Source organism: Rhipicephalus sanguineus, chromosome 4, assembly GCF_013339695.2.
Source record: "Rhipicephalus sanguineus isolate Rsan-2018 chromosome 4, BIME_Rsan_1.4, whole genome shotgun sequence".
Taxonomy (NCBI): domain Eukaryota; kingdom Metazoa; phylum Arthropoda; class Arachnida; order Ixodida; family Ixodidae; genus Rhipicephalus; species Rhipicephalus sanguineus.
The window spans coordinates 68,964,675-68,985,178 of record NC_051179.1 but is presented as its reverse complement, the minus strand read 5'-3'; the positions used below and the strand labels follow the sequence as shown (position 1 = coordinate 68,985,178).

The 20,504-nt window shown below is 46.9% G+C and overlaps 1 protein-coding gene across 2 annotated transcripts in view; it reads right to left on the bottom strand.

Moving 5' to 3' along the window:
• LOC119390192 (beta-1,4-glucuronyltransferase 1) overlaps window positions 1-20,504 on the bottom strand; it is a 106,579-nt gene that overhangs the window by 40,151 nt on the left and 45,924 nt on the right. The window contains exon 1 of one of the 2 annotated variants that reach the window (XM_037657758.2): window positions 19,200-19,470. The exons of the other annotated variant lie outside the window; for it this stretch is intronic. The gene's annotated coding sequence lies outside the window, so the exon portion shown is untranslated. Of the gene's footprint in view, window positions 1-19,199; window positions 19,471-20,504 lie in introns of those variants that run through there. 2 annotated transcript variants of the gene reach the window in all.

Genomic DNA, 20,504 nt, shown 5'->3' with positions numbered 1-20,504 from the left:
GACATTTTGGAAATGATCCCGATGACGTGAGAGAGTCCGACTACAATTAATCACTCGTAATCAAACTAGTTGCAATAAAAAAAGAGCCTTCCGTGCATCGAGCGACGTCATAAAAGGCTGTTTGTTCGTTTCTGTTTGATTCATGGAAAAAAGAACCTTTTTGGCGTTGCCATGGGGAACAGCGCGCGTTGTTCAAAGGTTCCGTTTTCGCCGAACTGCGCTTCGCCCTGCGCCCTGCTTTGTTCACGCGGTCGCGTCTCAGTGGTAGTTTCGGTATCGCGTACTGCTGCGTGTGTTTTGCGCGCTCGTGAAAGTCGCTCTCACAGAAAGTTCGACAAAATGCCGCATGCATGTGATGTTGCCGGATGCCCGAATGGTGCACGCCGCCAGTGCACGCCGCCGCGCAGTAAAGGGGGGCAACGTTGGGCACGGCAACAGTGACGTGAGAAAGATCGCTTTCAGGCGGATGATTTGAAGTGCGCTAACGCGATGCGGACTACTAAAACGTGATTTTATTTCAAAATAAGAACTTCGTTTCACAAAAATAGCACTACGATGTTTCTGGACCGCTTTTTCAACAATCAACGTCGACTTAATATTTGCCTTTAGTGTCCCTTTAAGGAACACCAGATGGTCAAAATTTTCGGAGCCCTCCACTGTGGCATCCCTCATAATCATATCGTGGTTTTGGGACGTAAAACCCCAATAATTATTATACAAAACCAATTTCACGTTTTCCGGTGTTACAGTATAGGCTCGGGGCCCTTTCAGCCATGGCCACCGTGTTGCGACTCGTATTGAGCACGCCGCTGTACATAAGAGTGTGACGAGGAGGGGTGGGAACGGGGGCCGATGAGTTCGCCATCATTATTATAGCGTACCACTGAGTGGCGGCGTCGATGCTGCGCGCGCGATGTACACGTACACACGCGCAATATGCGAGTTTGCCGCGCCTGTATACGCACCTACATGCCAAGGTTTTCATTTACTTTCCAGGAGAGCGCGATACTCGAGACGATACGTCGAGGTCTGTGTAGGCGTCAGATGCGATGGGAAGAGCGAGATTCATCACGTATAGATTGATGCATCGGCTGTATACCCTAAAATGCCGCACGTAGCCTAGGAGTCCGGGAAAAAAATCTATACGTATTGTGACTGAAAAAAAAAGCAGTTCTTTTTGTAGTTCAAAGTCACGAAAATACTATAGGACGGTATATATTGTTACCATTGTGTTTTACCACCCGCAATCGTCGTCATCATCATCATCATCATCATCATCATGAGGTTTTATATCCCTTTGCAGGCTGAAGACCTCTCCAGTGGCCTATATATTTTGGCACTTGCTTATGGTACTGGTGGGGTGTTGGTTGTAGTACATGATTTTGGGTACAGCAGCGCAAAACTTAAGAAACGCGGCCAAAGAAACAATGATACATACAGCACAGGCACTCATCAGAGCCTGTGTTGTGTGCATCGTTGTTTGTTTTGTCCGAGTTTCTTAAATTTTGCGCTGCTGTACTCAAGATCACGTGGCTTAGCACATCTACTTCATCTCACCAACTAATCGTCTGACAAGCCGGAATGCGCTTCCCTCTTAGTGGCGCCCATTATGTTAGGGTAAAACAAATTCATATCCTCTTTATAAAGCACTGTACAACCTACATGGCCAACTTCACTTCCTTACGAACTTCTGCTAGAAATGTCAACTACCATTTATTCGCTCAATAAGGTTGAGAGCTGGGCTAGTTGGTGACTGATCATTATACCTATATATGGTTAGGTGGCGCACTTTGGACGGGGACAAAATGAAAAGGAAGGACACGACACTCGCTACACTCGCAATTGAATTTATTTCAGAAAAAAATACTTCAATATATATGCACGCAAGCACCCCCGAGCGACACAGAAATGAACCAACCCTCAATATAACCTAATCAAAGACCAAATTTTTTGCACGCTCTTTCCGCTTTAAGTGAGTGTAAATTTATTGTGGAACGCCCTGCAATGACCCTAGATTGTACATAATTTTTTAAAGTGTATAAGCTGCACGTGTTTCGTTAAGTTTCGGTTTTTGTATCGCTTGAGTGTGCGCAGAAAGTTTAGTCCTAGATAAGAATACATGGACTGTCGGTTTATCTTCACACGTGCATAGGTAATCCTTTCACAAGAGTGCGCAAAAAATTTGGTCTTTGATTAGGTTATATTGAGGGTTGGTTCATTTCTGTGTCGCTCGGGGGTGCTTGGGTGCATATATATTGAAGTATTTTTCCTGAAATAAATTCAGTTGCGAGTGTAGCGAGTGTCGTGTCCTTCCTGTTCCTTAGTTGTCCCCGTCCAAAGTGCGCTGCCTAGCCATATGATGATTTATTCGCTATCTAATCCGTAGCACTCGTCTATTGTCTCTCAGCGCTAGGTTTAACGCATTGTTTTTATTGCTCGTTGAGCTGTAATTACAAGCGTGGTCTTTTCACGTCACGATACAGCGCCATTGTTCGGGAACCGACTTGTTGCGCGCATGGGTTGTGCATACTTTTAAAGGTTCTAGCGGCTAAACGAGGTCGGCAAGTGCAAGAGGGCTCTTAAAGCTAAATGGTATCTCGTGGAATTCATTATCGATTCATTACAAGTAATCGTTCTCTAAACACGAATTAGGTGTTCCAATTCATATTAAAGAGATTACAGATAGTGACTGTTATTTCATATTACAGGTATTATAGATATTAACTGCTATTCCATATTAGAGGTTAGAGATATTGACTGTTGTCTCATAAGAGAGATATTGTAGATATTAATGGCCATTTCATGTTAGAGATATCGTAGATGTTAAGTGCTGACATCTCGAACAGGTATTTGCACAAATTGGTATCCCCGTACAGGACAATTTTTCTTTTCTTTTTTTGTGCTTCCTTTCTTTTCAAGAAACCCGTACGGTTTTCCTCGTATCTTTTGTACTATACAAACGGGCTTACTGATGACATTTTTTTCTTTGACGAGCCTTATTCCGCTTAGCGGGATTTGGTATAGCTGCTTTACCAGAAATCGGCGTTACACGCAGGATGTTACGGTACACACCACAGTCGCTGGCACGCAGCAAACTATACATGCAAAGCTGAGAGGCATACATGCAAACGCGAAAGCCGCGGCGGTGATTAGTGCGAATATATGTCCCCGGGCTGTGGGGGTATTTGGCTGCGGATTGTGCGGGGGCCCCCATCAATGGGAAGGAGACGGAGAAGAAAAATAACGTGGCTGGTGCAACGCGCGAATGGCGGTATATATGCCGGATGGGGCAAGGTCACGCTTACATATATACGTGAACGGCAGTGGCTATATAGCTGCGCTTACCTTTTAAGCATGTGTACACGTGATCACTGCGCTTCCTTCTCGCCTGTCATTCGTGACCTCTTGGGCGAACTCTGCGAGTCTCTCATCAAGGACATTTAGGGCCGCGAGCCATTCGCATTTTATTCACGTAAGATTAATAACGGAGGGGAGGGGGCGGGAGTAAGCCGTGTTTCGAAGGTAGTGCCAGGCCTGACTTGGCGTATATACGTATGGCACGCGTTTCAGCTACAATGTCGCTACGCACGTGCTCGGAGGCGTTGAACACGGAAAGCTGCACGTGCGCAATGCGGATGTTTCGATCCGAAGGTCCGGTCAAAGAGGGACGCTATAGCGAAAGAGAAATGGTTTCACAAGTATTGACGAAGTGCCCTTCCACAACAGCAAAAAATGACACGCTTTTTGCGATAGGACCTTGGTTAGCCAGAAGCGAGAGAGAGAATACAGGAATGGTAGGGCGGTTAACTATAGACTTTGTCCTGCTTCCGACCCTGTGCGTGGGTAAGGAACCTGGAATGTAAAAGTCACACGGTTAGGCGAAAGCCATCGTCTTCTTTTTCTTTACAGTGGGCTGTGTTGACCCTCCTCCCCCTTTCGCCAAAGGTTTCCGCACCCAGCGTGGCTTTGCACTGCCTCCGGGATCGGAGGCATTGTAAGCTCTCTGCACTTCCCGTGGTTTTTGCAGTGCCTCCGGTGTAGGCCCAACTTTCACCAAGCGCGATGTCACGTGATGACGTTATCACGTGACGTCACGTTCAGTGACTGCATAGTGCCATCACGATAATGTTACAAATCTTGGCGACCTGTGACGTCGTGTGACCTGTGGCGTAGCTACAGGCGGTCACTTAATTAAGTCCGTCGGCTTCAAGAACACCAGAAAACGTGCAAAAAGAACATAAAGCGGGCGACGCCGCTTTGAAGTTCCCGCAACAACTTGCCGTGTTCGAATGCGCACGCGCACGCGGGTTAGAAGACGAACGGACCCAAGCTAAGAAAAAAAGAATGAAAGAAGAAAGAACAAATGTGAGAAACGGCGACAGCGAACCATGCAGGAGCTGACACACGAGAAGCGACAGCGATCTCGTCTGGCAACAACAACAACCTCGGCACCGGTTAGCACGGCGGCGCGGTTACAGACAATGGCGGCGTAGCCACAAAGAAAGCTCCGAATATATCGCACGCGCCGACATAGGCTTCGTAGTCTCCACGGAGCGATTTGGGTCGGTTTCGCTTTGTGCGTACAGTTCCGCGTCCACGTTACATTTCCCTTCCTATATATATATGTACCCTATACAACGGCGGAGCTCACTTCTTGACACCGCGCGGTCGACTATGCGCAATATTTCAGCGAAGGCGTGAGTCGGTTTCCTAGAGTGAAAGACGCGAAAAAAAAAAAAAGGAAACAAAATAATAAGAGAGAAAGTGGCACGCGCGTATACTGTTTTGACCTCTGGCAGTTAATTAAACGGCTGCTTGTCACGGTCTGAGCAGCGCGTGTATACCAGCGCCGCATTCAAAAAGAACAAAGACAGAAAGAAAAAAAACCAACCTCGAAAGAACGAAGACAAGGAGAGGAAAGTTGAGAGAAACGTGACTCCCGCGAGCATTTCCTGAAGATACCGTTCCGGGCCGCCGTGAGTGACTACGTCAAAAACCTCAACTCCTTAACTTTATATTAGCTCGCGTCCGCTGTACCGCGAACGAGCTTGCCATAAATAATTACGAAGGCGCGATGGCAGCCTCACCGAGAAAGCTACCGTCTTTCCTGCGGTATTCGAGCGACGGAGATGCCATCTGCGGCGTATACGGCTTACATATATGCATCCGGTTAAAACGATGCGGCGAGAGGGTGTTGATGTAATTGACAACTTCTTGAATGCTAGAAAGATGCACGACACTCTTAGAAGCAAGTGATAGAGAGAGACAGAGAGAAAGAGAAGGGGGGGAGGGAATTGAGGAACGGCAGGGAGGGCAGCTAGACAATGTCCGGTTTGCTACCCTATATCTTAACACCCATGGCGCACAGAAAGGGCAGGATCACAGAGGTACGTCGCGGACCAGCGCTAACTACCAGCAAATGGTTTACTTACGAAGCAGTACAAGTAAAAATATAGGAAACAGATGCAACGCATGCAGGCGCTTCACCGTTAGCAGCTTTCTTGTTCGCGTTCTATTCTGACATACGCCAAGCGTGCGTCTACTTTAAAGCGTCCTCGCCCCGTGGCTCAGTGATTACAGCGTTGTAGTTGCCTGAGGACAATGTAGCGGGTTCGATTCCCGAGCAACGTCAGTACGGTTATCAGCTAGTTAATGCGCCCTAAGCGTCAACTAGGTGTGCTGTGACGTCTAAAGTCATGCATCCTTGTTAAAGGGCCCCTCACCACCCCGAGTCTAAAGACGAGAGAGTGGTTTCTTTCTCGCCTTCGCTACCCTTCCTACAGGCGACATCTCCCTCCTCGACACTTATTTATTCAAAACACGCGTACAATGCCAGCGCTAAGCGTGGAACCTATCAGGATTTCGCGCTTGTCGGCTACTCGCCGTTATCTCCGAATGCGCAGTCGAAAATACACAAAATGAAGTGAAATCAGTTGATCGCGCACGATATATATATAGTCACGGGGGACAATGAAGAACGTATGGGCGGCTGGCAAAGCAGTGCAGGACACAATTCGCAACTGATATTTCACGTATATGGACCAATCGAGAGTATGTACCGTATAATTACGTCACGTGAATCCCGGTTCCTGCGTCACGAAGTACACAAGAAAGACTAGATACGCCAGGAGAGAAGAACGCGCTCGTTTTTAGGGGCGAAGCTCCTCTTAGTCTAACCTTGTCACGTCTCCGTTGTCCGGCGTAACCACCTTTGCAAACTGCCCACTACTTCGTCTTTGCAAACATCCCACTACGACCCATCACCGATCCATCACTTCACCGACCATAAAGCCGTCATAATGAAGGGGGAACGGAAGCCACGTCTAGCTACCACTTACGATTAATAAAATTTCTTGTATAAATATATACAGTGTTTGTCCCGTCTTTGATGATGTACTGGGCTATCGCTTTGATTACTGCTGGGCGAAACCACTGAAGATTTCACGGTGTAACCATGATTGCTTCAGGAGCTTCGCCCAAGCTCTTCATCATTCACCCGTGGATATGCTGTGAATTTTTTTTTTGTATTTTCAGAAGCTGGTGAGGGGCCCTTTAAATCGCCCCCCCCCCTCCCCCACCTATTAGAGAGAGAGAGAAACATTTTAATGAAAAGCTGGAGATGTTTGCCTGGCTGTTCGCCTGACATGATACACCTGCTAATATCACAAACATCGTAAAGCGCAAGAAGGGCGCTTCTCGCATTCTCCTTCCGTTTATATTTATCAGATTGTTTCAGCCATGAGCGCCTTCGAGGTCATCTCCACCCGAAAGCCACGTGTCTTTCGCATTCTCGGCTAATAAGAACGGAGTAAATCACCCTGCTGCGCTGCGAAATTCTTTCACACACAGCAACAAGCGTACGGAGCAACGAAAAGAGCAAGAACTAGCAGCGCAGCGCACCGAAACTGATGCCCGAGTGGTGTGTACACACGTGCCTCAATTTCATGCGAATGTATGTAGAGCGGAATGAATGCGTCTTCGCGTTATATATATATATATATATATATATATATATATATATATATATTTTTTTTTTTTTTTTGCGCATGGGCATACACATAAATATCGCCAGGCACTGGACGAGCAGGATTCACGTAAATTTTGCTGTACAAAGAAAGAAAGAAAGGAAGAAAGGAAGACCGGAAGAAAGAAGAAAAAGCAAATTGTAGAAATTAAATGCGAGCGTGGCATTCGCTCGAGCGCGATACCGACTTCCGCTGTCGTGCTCGATTGAATCACGCTTGAAACGCACGGCTGCGCGCACATACGCCATATACGCACGCGCCTAGACACACACAATGTCCGCGAAAAAGGCGAATTACACGGGACTATAGAGCAAAATAAAGGGAGCCAGTATGGCGGCGTACAGCGTATCACTCTCGCGCTGCGTATAATGCACTCTCCGAAAGCCTTTTCTTTTCCTCTGCGAAAACTGCTGAAAGCGAATCCTTGTCTGGCGCAGCTTCCTATATATTCTGTCTGCCGCATTCGCCTCCCTTGTTTTTTTTTTGTGTTTGTTTGTTTGTTTGTTTTGTTTTGTTTCACTCTCACTTTCGACTGTATTTTTTTTTCTTGCTGGTGAGTGAAAAAGAAAGAAAAATAGAAAATTGGGAGATGGGGAGGAGAAGCTGCTGCGCTCGGTCGGTGCCCAGACATCAACAAACCTTAAGCTCTTCTTTCTTTACCAGACTAACGTTCAGTTTCTTCGCAGTCTGCGCGGTGGACGGCTTCTGTAAGCAGCTCGAAGGAAGGCGAGGCCATCAAGGTGCGGCAGTGCTACGATAATGGTGTTAGCGTACAATTACAATGGCGTCCATTGAGGTATTGCGTAATGAACACGCACGCCAAACGGCAAGAACAAATACAGATCGCATTAATCGGTTGCTTCAAATGAGCAGAGACACTGGCAAATGTTGTGCGAGTTTCTGGTACTCCCATAGTACCAGCGGTGTCGTCTAGTGCTTGCTGCTGTTGGCTAGTGTTGGCTATTAAGGTAACTTAAGATAATTAGTTATCACTAGTTATCTTTAATTTAGTAGGTAGGTCATTAGTGACAACAAACTACCTTTTTTACTGAAATGAAAGATAAATGAAGGCCAAATTACCTTCAATTACTTCAAGCGCATTTCTCTAGCAATATATACTATTGGCTGTGAAGGTAATAGAAAGTGGTGGTAATTGAAGGAAATGGTAGCACGCTTCCCTATCATTTCGCTCGTAATCGCCACTGACATCATTTTTTATGTATCCGTCGGACTCGGTGACGGAAGCCACGACGTGGATTCTTTCACGCGGCGTTTATAGCCTTGAAAGATCGCGGCTGGCACTCGTTTCGCCTGTGTACCACGAACATAATAAAGCATTTGCGCGAGCTGTCGTCCCTAACAAACCAACACAATGTGAACAGTTTCACCACAGAATCAGTATAGCTTGGCACCTTATGGAAAACTGGACGGAGCACCAGTTCTGGAGCATTTACGTTCAGCAGCGTAATCGTGACTGGCCCATGTATTTGTTTGATCTTCAGACGTGTGGCTTCAAGCGTTTTCGCGCCTTTTTTCGCTCCGAGTTGCCTGCCTTTGTGCGCTCGAATTTCGAAGCATTGCAGCGTTTCTTCTAAACGCGGAAGTTTATAAGATTCTGTGCGCACGCAGAATTTCTGCGAATGTTCGCATTTATAGCACGCTGTATAGTCAGAGCTAATTCCTATACGACTAATGATACGAGTGTGGCTCTCGATCGAATTTTACGGCGCAGTATACATGATCAATCAATAGTCGCCTGATGACGAGGTTACGGGTTCGATTCCCGGCCCCAGCAGTTCCATCATCCAAGGGTAATCCAAGAACACTGGCGTAATTGGATTCAGGTTCACCTTAAAGAATACAGATAGTCGAAATTAATCCGAAGTGCACCATTTGCCACCGCCGGAGAGTTGCTTGCTGAAGTCAAACACCGACAGCCAATCGCAGCCAACTGTCGCGTCCTGAAGTTTCCGGCTAACGTAACTGCATTTACAAAACCCCTGCGAGCCCGATGGACATGCGGCTGACGTGCGTACGAGTATACAGTTCAGATGCACCTAATGAACCTCGGAACGGTGACTAAGAATAGGAGCGGCGCTTTGTTATTGATGGTGTAACAAGTGTGCATATATATATAGTACGTGTACAGTACCCTATATTATATGGTACGTATACAGCATGTATTAGCCCAGGTCGTTTACGAAGCAATGGATCTATGCCTCCGACTAACTGCGTGATGACACACCGGCTGTCTGAGGGTCACGCAGGCATGTTCTAAATGGCTTTTCGCGAAAGCGCGCGAGAGCCATAAACGCTACCAGTTACGCAAGGGCGGCGCGTTGCTCGCCCATTCGCAGTCACATTTAGCGAAGGTTCGTGACACATAATGACTCCACACGGCATCGCAGCGCACGCTTGCGCGCTTAACTTGACCGGTAACGCAATACTCGTTATCGCCAGACGGCGCCTCGAATGGGCCGGGAGCAAATACACGCAACAGGACGATTCATGCGTATCCTGCAACAAAAGTTCGGAGACTGTACTTAGAAGATGTCGTAATGGAACACCAGGATCTATATTAATCCGGCAAGATCAGTATATGGCGTTCGCCTTGTGCAGAGGCTCTGGGACCCCAAGCGCATTTAACACGTCAGCGGTTGAGATATGTAATAGACGTTCAGAGTATTGGTAGAGGAAAAGCGGGTATAGAGATGGGTAGAACCGTAGTCACTACAATCGTGGGTGACAGTACAGTATAGAAATGGAGGATTGTGTTAAAAAAAAAAAGCTAGACAATTTGCCAGGGTGCTAGACTGCAAGCGAACGATTAACACGTGAATATGGTCTTTTAGCAGCGCCAGTTTACCATATACGGCAAGCGCGAAAGCACCGTACCATCGTGGTGGGCACGTATAGCTTTTTTTATTTTACAAAATTTTCTATGAGCCATTTTGATCATGTCATCTAAGGAGGATAAACAAAGTTCCTTGATGTCATCACGTTGCCGAAGGCAAAGAGCAAATTGTTCCGGTAAAAGTTTTAGAAAAACCTGCGTGACGACCACGAAGGTACGGTATTTCCGAGAGATACGGTAAACCGGCACTGCTAAAACACTATGTTACACAAACATTCCATGTGGCCGCTTGTCACCGCTCCTTTTCAGATGGGGTTGGCGAGGTAACTGTTTGTTACCATGCCCCACGAGTAGAAAGAGGCCGTCGTTGGTGATCACCATCGCCGCCATTGTCATCATCATCATCATCACCGTGATTCGTTCCATCTGTTTGCCTGGTGTTATATGCCGATATTTACGTCTTTTGTACCCACCTGCTAAAATCCCTCCAGGGGATTGCAGTACCAATAAATAAATAAATAAATAAATAAATAAATAAATAAATAAATAAATAAATAAATAAATAAATAAAATTACAGATTTCAACGGTGCCCACATATACGCGCAATATACAGTTTTGCTGCACGCAATATTCCTTCTTACTCTTTCTTTTTTCATCGTTTTTTTACGAAATTATCCGAGTAACGGGAAGCTCTGAAACTGAGCCATTCTCCTCTGTATTTTTTGTTTTGTTTTCATGCACACAACAATGGTGAAGACGCTGAAAGCGAGAACAATGACAACGTAATGTATGCTGATCACGTGGGCAGTGATTTTGCTTGTCGACGCTCGCTGCGTACCGCTTAACAATATCGCGTACAAGTAAAAACGCCGCGCAAGAGTGCGTTTACACCCTTAATTGTACTTGTACGTGAGTAACGAAGCATTTGTGCGCTCGGATTTCTTCCCTCTGTCCCGCAGTATCTCGAGGCTAGCCACGCGTCGTTGGGTAACAAAGAATGCTTATCAGCAGCGATGCATAGACAATAATTGTCTAATGATTATAACTGCCTAATAATTAAGAATAATTGTTTATACAACCTTCTCTACAATCCACGGTAACATTGCAACATGTGACTTGCTACAGAGGTTCACGCGTTACAACGGTCTCGTTTCGACCACGTAGTCTTCCAGAAAAGTCACTAGGGGTAAGTATGGCGCTAGTGTCTATACAGGAGCTGCTACTATAGTGTACTAAAATATATTCTAGTACACCAGGCCCGTATCCAGGGGGGGGGGGGGCTAGGAGCCCGCCCCCCCCTAAATTTTGGTGAAGTATGTGTTTTTATCAAATATAAATAATAAAAATAGGTGTTTTTCTCAAAACGTCAAGGTTTTCAGCAAGTGCCCCCCCCCCCCCTCCGAAAAAAATCCCTGGCTACGGGCCTGTAGTACTCTATACTGCTACGTAGCTGGCACTTCGGGCCAGGTACGTAGCCAGGAGGGGGGGGGGGGCTGCCCCCCCCCCCCCGAAATTTTGATGACACGTGGTGCTTTATTGAAAATAAATCAAGAAAATAGGCATTTTCCTCAAATAGTCAAGGCTTTCAGCAAGTGCCACCCCCCCCCCCCCCCCCGAAAAAGATTCCTGGCCTGCTTCAGGCAGTACGAAAATGATAGGCAGTATGCGCAGGCTTGCTTAAATTTTGACTGTTTGGTCTCAAGTGGCATTGCTAGGTCTAAGATCAGATCTTTTAAACAAAACATGCAGCTCTAAATGATCATTTATTTTCTTTTAGTATGCCTAAACGGCAAAGTCTTGCGTTCGGTCGTCCTTTTCAAATGTTTTGTCAAATGTCACGGATGTCTAGGGCACACAAGTACGGGCCGCACACACGATGTAATCGGCTTATAACTCATCTCAAATGCCGGCGTCTTTAAAGACGCGTTGAAATGCTTTCATTGCTTTGCGATGCTTAGTAATTCATCTCTCGCACGTGCCTCAAGCGCGACAATTCATGCGCAGAAACGTATTGCTTTTGCTATGCGTTTCGAGAAATGCGGTCGCTCGGAGATCCATAAACCTAAATCGCAATGAATAACGACCCCGTAACTACTATCCATTCTATGTAATTGCCATGCCGTAATATTGTATCGTTCTTGTAATAATAACTGAATGATCGCAGGGTCTGTTTCCTATAACCATTCCTGTAGGAAACTTCATGTGTTTCCGTAAGACTATGACAACTTTATTTAGGAGACAACGAGAAACACATTATGTGCAGTTCACAATTCACACACGCACGCCATCATGAACACCATACAATCAAATTTTACATCAACATTACGGTAATGATTTGAACAATTTACACTTCAGAAGACAACTCGTGGCAGTCCAGAAGGCCGAGGATACCGCCAGAGCCCAAGGGCTTCTGCCCCCCGCCTTCGCCCCCGCCCCCACTCTCCCTTATCAATCTGCCGGCTACCTGAAAAAAGTTATATCCCCTCTCTCTCTCTCTCTCTCTCTCTCTCTCTCTCTCTCTCTCTCTCTCTCTCTCTCTCTCAGTGTGTACAAAACCAGCGGATGCGTAACTAGCAATTCCGAAATTTAATAATATGTGCGGTTTAACGTCCCAAAACCGCGATATGATTATGAGGGACGCCGTAGTGGAGGGCTCCGGAAATTTCGACCACCTGGGGTTCTTTAACGTGCACCTCAAGCTAAGCACACGGGCGTCAAGCATTTTCACCTCCATCGAAAATGCAGCCGCCGCGGCCGGGAGCTTCCAAAATTTCACGGGCAGTGTTTATGTGCAGCACCTGTGACATGCTCCTCTTTTCGTCTGTATGATGCCCCCCCCCCCTTTTTTTTTCGCCATGTCTTTATATACTGTAAAATACTCTGCTTCGATGGCCAAACGCATGCGAAATGGCTACACGCATGCGAAAGCAAGCGAAATGCCGAGATTTCGCTTGCTTACAGGAATTACCTAACACTCATGCGAGCACATTGCATGTATCGACGTATTTGTTTCGGGTTTTTTTTTTTTGTGTGTGTGTTTTGCAACTACGCCGACCGGGAGGGGCGTTGTTTGGGGGTGGAATACATTTTGTCGTCGGGCCACTGGCAACGCGAAGAAACACAGGACGTGCGAGCACCGTCAGCAATAAAAATAACGACGACAGCAACAACAACATCAAGAACGACAACATGGCAGTCATCAACCACTGTGTGGAAACAGTAGGAGGAGGGGGTTATCGGAAACATTCTGGGGGTCGGGCGGGGACGCGTGTCCTCCATTGTTCTGGCGACGACGCGACGCGGTCGTCGCCTATCCGCTGCCCCAGCTCGTCAATCATGCATCACCCGAGAAGGGCACGGACCTGTATTGACAGCTGCGTGCTCCGTGTTGTTACAACCGCCCTCCTTTTTTTTCTTTTCCTTTTTTTGCGTTCTACGGTTATCTCTCTATCTATTTGCACTGCCCCGAATCCCTGCGCCGCCAGCACCTGATGACAGGTTCTGCTGCAATGACACAGGTATCGAGGGAGTATAGCGCTGTAATGATTCCCCGCTATAATGAAACCCGATAAAGCGCATTATTTCTGCGTCGGACACCCGAAAGTCGTTGACCGATACTCGCGTAGAATAACGCTGAAAGAATGAACCAGTCAAAAGGGACGAAATACAAAGAAGAGAAGTGGCACACACAACGACTGGACTATCAACTGCGCTTTATTAATACCCTTATCCCTTTCCCACCTTATCCCCAACAGCGACCAAGAGTCGTCCTTTTATTTCAATAAAGGTCACATTCATTCATTCACTAGCAAACACCATCTTCCAGGAAAACCAGGGGTGCATGCGCTGTTCAAACAACAAAATAACAAAGGGCTACTTGAAAACTGAGAAGCTGTCGCCAAAGTAATGGGAGCCCAAGTTCCTCCTGCATCAAAGAAATGGATGTGGTGCTGACACAATTGTCACCTTGCATGTTGATATGACACGCTTCAAGAATTTCCCGTTCCACCTTGCCCGTGAATTAACTCCGCAATAACAAACGACAGATCGTACATAAATGAAAGAAGGGGAATAGGTCGAGGGGCGACAGGTAGGCACCAAGAAACGCAGAGGAGGCGTTATTTGTAGTTTTTAAATGAAGCGTGGTAACCATGCATGGTACAAAAAGGAAATAAGATCCAAATAAGGCAGATGTTCCGGGAAAGATGGAAGCTCGCAGAGAAGATGAAAAATCCTTAAACACCGGGTGTTGCTGGAGTCGGCGTTTCGGCAAGTGGTCTTTTCTTCTTCAAGGCATCAACTATATGAAGAAGTTCCTGCCTTATAAGCTTCAAACGTCAAACTTTAGTAACCTTTAGTAGCAACTACATGGCTCGAATGTGACGCCCTGTCCCGGAAAACTTTTGGGGTCGACCGTCCCTCGAGGCATCGTTTGCAGAGGAGCGTAAACAAAGCCGGCAACCCGGAACGCCTCGTTATCAAGAAAAAAACCCTCGTGTGTGCCTGCTCGAAACACGAAGAGTGTCACTTTCGTGGATGGCAGGGACCTTTGCACCGGGGCCGCTATCGAGTGGTAAGTGGTGTGTTTCACGCGTGTCCCGCGAAGTCCTTGCTGGAGGGCCGCAACGTCATTTGGCTCTTTGACGAAGATATTATCACGCATATATAAATGTACAGGAATGGTCAAAAGTTCCCTGGCCACGCTGCCAAAGGATTACATGAGATAGCCGCCTCGGAACTTTTGTACACCTCTATACATCGTTTGCTTTTTAATGGGAACTGTTTTTCGCCCGATTGTAATTAATTGAACGATAACTAACGCAGGGATGTGAAGGCGGAACAGTTATCAACCACCCGTTCGTAGCACGAAGCGGCAAATGTGATCCACGCGGATTTCACGGAGATGAAGCTTCTCATTTGACGAAGAATTCGACCTGATCAGGGATTCGAACCCGCGACCAACGCCCTTTTCCTCGCGGTCGCTCTACCAGCTGAGCTAACCGCGGGAATAGCAGATCGCATCGCGAGGGTGAACTAATCGAAGTAGTAGATTGCGGTTAAAAGAGACGGCAATTTATCTCTCTCTCTCTCTCTCTTTGTTATTTGCCCGCCACCGTGGTCTAGAGGTTATGGTGCTCGACTGCTGACCCCAAGGTCGCGGGATCGAATCCCGGCCACGACATCCGCATTTTGATGGAGGCGAAATGCTAGAGGCCCGTGTGCTTAGGTTTAGGTGCACGTTAAAGAACTCGAGGTGGCCAAAATTTCCGGAGACCTCCACTACGGCGTTCCTCATAATCAGATAGCGATTTTGGGACGCAAACTCCAAAAATTATTATTAATCTCTTTTTTTTTTTGCTGGGGGGGGGGGGTGCAAGTGGTTGCTCGAACGATGGACTCAGCTCTTGAAATCAAGATGAATTCATGCCACGAATTCAAAGACTAGCAGGAAAGACAGAGCCCAGAACGAAAGAACAAAAGCTTTTTTTTCTGCCTAAGTTCGTTCACACTCGCAGCTTTAAAAGCAACTCGCTCGGTTATTCAGCCAGCGTCATCTACTAAGCAGTACACGGCGCACAAAACAATCTCTAACGCGATGACACTGCAGGGAATGCGAATGTTCTGCGGCATAATCCCTACACATAGAAGCAAAAACTGTTGCATAATTTTTTTCGTGACAAAACTGCAGTGCGCACAAACTTTCATGCAACGAACGACAGACGACAAGAAAAAGAGCTGTGTGCGATGAACTGAGCAAGTGTCCTTGTATATAAAACTTGACCCTGAAATTCCTCAGGCGCCTATCTCATCCCAAATGGCAGGTGTAAACAGGTGCGACCCGCTTGCCTAGAGAAGGAAATGCAAATGGCTTTTAGAGATATATTTATGATAATCTGAGGCGGCTCGCTCGATACCACCTTTTTTCTCTCTTTTTTTTCGCGCATTCGCTTTCTTATTCTGCTTCTATTTTCGTATTTATTGCCCCCTTGCCCCAAAGTGGAGTGTCAAACCAGACGCTTCTTTTAATGCTATGCTTCTTTCTTTATTAACTGTATATGAAGGAAAGGCTGACGTCATGGTTGTCTCCTGCTACTCTTCTCTTTTTTTTCGTAGGCAAACGGTGTACAGCAAAGAGTACGGAAAGTTCTTTCTTTCTTTCTTTCTTTCTTTCTTTCTTTCTTTCTTTCTTTCTTTCTTTCTTTCTTTCTTTCTTTCTTTCTTTCTTTCTTTCTTTCTATTCGACTTCGCAGTCTTCAACATCCCATGTCCTTAAAATCATAAATGTGCTGAGAGGTATTCAACATTTTTGCTATATCAATATTTTTCAATGAGTCTATACGTTATAATCGAATATTCTACGAGGCCGCAGGTTATAGCGCGTGTCATATAAAGATACGCATGTGCAATGTGTGTTTGTAAGTATAGGTGCGTGAGATACGAATGAGCGCCCGTGCGTGCACGGACGCAGAGAGACATTACAAAAAAAAAAAAAAGAAAGACTTTTGATGCCCGAAAGCCTCCAGCCTCGGATTACAACGACTGCCACTCGTTGCGTGCGTCCGTCAACTTTGACTATGCCGTGATGACAATTTATTTTTCTCACTCGTTTGGTGCGCTCGAACCGCAAAACTCCATTACGCGTTGCGAGTTTGCGCAGCTGAGTGCTCCGTTAAGTGTGGGTTGGATATGCTGCAGAGTAACGTCGCAGAACGTCCGTTATCGGCATTGCGAGGACCGAACCATGGCACTTGCACCACGCTCATCAGTTCCGGCTATTTTTGTTTCATGCACGCAACACACCTCGCCCATATATACCTGCTTGTCGCTGTCGAGTTGAAAGGACACTACAGCGAAAATTGATTTCATTTGTAACGCCTATAGCGCATTACCCTTGCGCAATACCGAGAACACCACTGTTGCCACGAGAAAACGCTTGGCAAGCCAGAAAAAAGACGCGAAGCAGGAAAGACGGGTGGCAACGCCGTTTTGAAGTTCTCGCATCAGCTCGCCGTGACGTCATAGATTTGGACAGCGTCTGTTTGTGCCCGCACACAATTCTTTATCTGTAAAAATGAGCGTGACATTGGGTTGTAATGAAGCTGAGACATAACGCTGCAAGCTTCAGGAACTTTCAGTGAGCCAACGTGGCCAAAACACGGCATGATAGCATCGAAGTTTGTGATTTTACACTGAGGTAACTTCTTTGGAACGTACGCACAAAATTGAAAGAAAAAAAATTGAAAGATGACCTCCCTTTTCTCGTTTGATAATGAACGGACGATGGCGAAATTAACTACATAATATTCTATTAGCCCAAACAGATTTTTTGTTTGTTTTACTTTAATTTTCTATGAAGATCTAGGTAGCCTGTTTAATCTTTAACGATTTTTGTCGCATATTTCTTTCTATTAAAATTCATAGAGAGGCTTTTCTCTCGCTTTTTTTTTTTTACGTTTTAGAACGCTCACGGGAATATATAGCTTACGTCAAAGCCGCCTACGCCGAAATGCTGTATTCCTTGCTTAACTGGCCAAAAATAAAGAAAACAACGAACTATTCGAAACCATCATACACACATACGATTGCAGAGGGTTGTCTTTCCTTCGCGCGTCAATTCAGATGCCGCCAAGGCCCCAGGATGCTGCTGTAATTACATCATAAAGACCCGCGTCAGCCGTTTTGCTTATCGTCTTTAGGAGCGACACAGTTATAAGTGAACTCGGGAGATAAGGCTTATTGCGCTTTTAGCACGTCGACAGTGATTGCACGGTAATTAGATATGCGAACAGGAGCTCTGATAAGCGTCTGCACAGCGGAATTTTTTGTTCCGCTCAGATTTCGTTGTATAGTGACAGAGACGGGAAAGGGGACAGACAGGATAACTCGCAAAATACAAAAAAAAGCGCATTATACTCTCCTGGCATTTACCGTCTTTTCGGTGCAATTCGTGTCATCAGCATTCTGTCCACGTACCGTCATGAGGGTTCAAGCTCTCGATTGGCCCATATACGGAGAAATATCGGCAGTGAATTGCTTCCCACCACGCTTTGCCATGCAGTCGAACGCCAGTTCTCGTGACCATCGTGGCGATCAGCTGATCTCACTTCGTTTTGTGCGTTTTCGACTGCGCAGCGGAGATAACAGCCTGTAGCCGAAAAGCGCGATATCCTGACAACGCTTACATTGTCCACGCGTTTTATGAATGAATAAGAGGCGAGGAGGAGATATCGATTGTTGAAGAAGGCAAAAAATTAAACATCTCTCTCGTCTTTGAACTAGAAGTTGTTTAGGGGCCCTTTAATGATATAGCCACCTAAAATTAGTTGGAAAGGGTTGCATTACAACGGTGTCGATCGCAATCGTGCCCAGTCAGGATCAAATTTCTCGATCGCGATTGACTTTTTTTTTGCTGAACCTACGGTACGTTAGTCAATAGTGCTGAAATAATTTTGTCCCACTCGGACTTGATCGCGATTGAAAGTGCTCCATGTCGTCGGGGTATTGAAGAAGGTGCTAACCCCGTTCGTTTTTCTTGCTTTTAAATACTGCACTTACCGTTGTATATGACTAATACACTGATATATAGAATGCCATATATTGAATACATGGCGAACGAGAAACTTGACAATGATTTAAAACTCAGTTCTATGTTACGTCCAGCTGAGTCCAGAACGGACAGACGGGTTCCAAGGCCTGGCTCCGTGTCGCAGAGCTCGTGTTCTTTTTTGTTGTTGTTTCTTCTTGTATAAAATAACGCGGCAAATCGAACACCCGATATTCAGTCAAGTGCTATAAGCGCGCATACCTTACACAAAGAAAAATTGACGTCAAGTTTCGGTAAACATGTCGACACCGATCTCCAGAATGGCTGAAATCTGAACGCCCGTTATGAAATATGTAGTTTTTGTTCCGCAGTCAAGTTTTAACACGTGGTGACCGCGTGGAGGTGCCTCACGAAAAATATTTTCGAGACCAGTCACGTCTGTGTAGCTCATGAACATGCTTATTAAGAAAATTTATATATATATATATATATATATATATATATAAGACGAAAACAGTCATGTGCGGGCCGGGCCGCTATAGCGTGACGTCCGCGAGCCGCGTGTTTGAGACCCCTGTCCAAGATGTTCCTATTACATAAACGATTGCAAGAATGGGCATACCAGACCCCCACGAAGAGTGCACAAGTGTCGTCTAATCCCTGCGATTAGCAACAGTCGTTGCGTTCTTGTTTCCTGTTGTCCCGTGTAGTTTTGCACCTCCCTCTGTTTGGAAAAAAAAGAAACCGTGCCCAAAAAAGGAAGGATGGACTTACAAGTGCTCCTTCACGACGGACGAGCGATGGTCAGGCACTGAGTGGCGGACGAGGAAGAGCGCGTCGAGTAGCGAGTTTCGTCCCGAGTAGTATCCTGTCCGTGAACGACGGCGGCGGGGCGGCCGTGTGAGTAGACAGGGCTGGCTTCCTTCTCGTTGTTGCGGGTTTGGCTAAATCCGAGAGAAGCCACGTGCCTTCTCCGCGTATCTCGTCTCCGAGTGACAGCCGAGAAGCGAAGCGAGCGCACATCAGAGGGCGGCGGGCGACTCTAGCGGAGGAGGCCGCGTAGCGGCGGACGTACAACTGACTCACAACAACGGAGGCAAGAACCACGACGGCGGCATCGCTCGCAGCAGACGCGGCAGCAGCCCCTGCTGCCTTGCGGCGGCGGCGGCTCTGGGAAAGGCCTCCCTGTCACTTTCTCGCTTTCCTCAGCCGCTCTCCCTCATCGTCGAAACACACACCATCCGTCTTTCTCTCTTGCTTTTTTTTTTTTTTTTCTGGACAAAGTAGGCAGGAAGGCGCCAGGCCAGCAGAGCTTGCTCCTTGACAATCCCTTCCTAACTGCAGAGATTCGGTGACAACCGACAAGAAGAGTAGTGCGCCGGCTCCTGGTTAAGTGCGGGTGGGTGGTGGGTGGGGCGGTTTGAGCGGGAGGAGTGCCGGCGCCGTTCAGCTATCACTTGTCGTCAACTGCGAACGTCGTTTCCCCGCCTCCCAGACGACGGGCTGCTGACGACTTCTCCAGTTCCGGTGGCTGAGTTTCGGTCTACGGTATCGCGTACGCGTACTCACGCACGTCGTTCCTCTTCTCCTTCTTTTTTTTCCGCTTTTAGCTTCCTCTGACGACTTCTTCCTTTCGCATCTTGGCCTCGACCAAGCCGTTGCACGCACAAACGCACACACGATGAAGCGGAGAGTCGTTCTAAGCACGTCGTTCGCAGCACTGCACTACCACATCACCGCGCACAGCCTGTCACGGTTGAAATGTCGAACCCAACCGACGGGCGAAACGGAGGCAGCGGCGACTAGCAGCTATGGAGGCCGGATGTGTGACGGAAACTTTTCTTCCGGCGCAGCCGTGTCGATATGTCTGCTGCTGCTGCGTCGGCTACGTATTGAACGCCTCTGTTTGTTCGCGCTTTCGGAGTGCAGTTATGGCGGAGCCCCAAAAAAGCGAGGCTCCGTCGACTTGGCTCGTGTTCAAAACTCGGGAAACGCACACGACAGCGTAGTGAGAAAGCGCCCGTGCATCGCTAGATTCACGCAAGCACTCACTCACACGTGGCTGCCGAGTCAGCGTAC